This window comes from Procambarus clarkii, chromosome 29, assembly GCF_040958095.1.
Source record: "Procambarus clarkii isolate CNS0578487 chromosome 29, FALCON_Pclarkii_2.0, whole genome shotgun sequence".
NCBI classification, from domain to species: Eukaryota; Metazoa; Arthropoda; class Malacostraca; order Decapoda; family Cambaridae; genus Procambarus; species Procambarus clarkii.
Genome location: NC_091178.1, coordinates 41230625 through 41232017, shown reverse-complemented (window position 1 = coordinate 41232017; position 1393 = coordinate 41230625).

Here is a 1393-nt window from a genome sequence, read left to right as displayed (position 1 = left end):
TCCCTCTTAAAAGACTTATGTACAAAGGATCAGCAATATAAAGAAAATTATAGAATATTAAAAAAAAAATATGAAAATTGGTAACAAGAATTTGAAGAAAATACTGTTGTAGTTGGCCTGGCAGAATTCAGTGTCGTGCGCCGATCATATTTGCACGATAACTTACTTTGTCTTTAAAAAATATTTTACTTCTGACATATATAGGTTCTCTGAATCTACAATATCCTTTATATTATCTTGTAAGCTTTTCTCTCTATTGTTTAGTGATAAGGATCATGTACCAATATGGCGAGTGTTTCATTCATATATCGATGTATTGAGACTTCAATAGAATTTACTAGTATCAATGAAATTAAACAGGGACACTTATCCACTAGAAATAATATTTTTGAAATAATTATTAATAATATTAATAATAATAATAATAATTAGGAGGAGGAGGAGGAAATGTAATTAGTCGTCCTAGGTTGGTTTTAAAACGATCGCTGCATCAACCAAAAATTAAACAATTTAAAAAAAAAAACTCAGAGATAATTACACAAAAATGTGCTGAATTATTATGTAAGGAGCCATATAATGAACTCTTAGCAATGAATCAAAAATGGCAATGTAATATTTTTTGTCCTTTTCATGAAGTTCGTGGTAAATCTCGTACACCTTCAGGTAGACTTTATATTCATCGTCATCGTTTTCACTGTTATTCCACAAATTGTAATAAAAGAGTTTCAACTGAGAAACTCCTAAATTTTCTATTAAATAAAAACCAAAAATGATTTCTTCAACATACCAGTATTTTCTTCAAATTCCGGTTATAGTTTTTATCCTTTTTTTTATATTTTTTAATTTTCTTTATATTACTGATCGTTTTTACATTCATAGTTTTTTATGTCAAAGTATTAAAGAGGGACTTGAAGCTGAAGAAATTGCATTTGAAGAAAGACACGAATTTATTGATCTACAAGGTTGGCTAAATTATAATGAATATGATAACAATAATGACATTAAAATCAATAAATGTAAGGGAATGATTTTAAAAGTAGATAGTTCTCAGTCACATGACAATCAAATTTGTCAAAAACTTGGGGGCCGTAAATGTGGACGTTATTTAGAAAAGGTCGTAATACCTATATCATCTTCTACTAGCAATATAAAATATTATTATGGAGGTGGAATCCTCAAACCAGGATGCACATACTGTCTTTGGAAACAACCAGAAGAAAAATTCTGTGACCCAGTATGGGGTTTTCTACAGTATTCATTTGAAGAAGATCGATGGAAGTGTAAATCCTACCTACCAGGTCTTTATAACGCAACTACAAATAGATTAACTGCATGTGAACCAGGAGGAACTTTGGTTAAAATTACCAATGGGCAGGATGAAGTAGTGGACCTT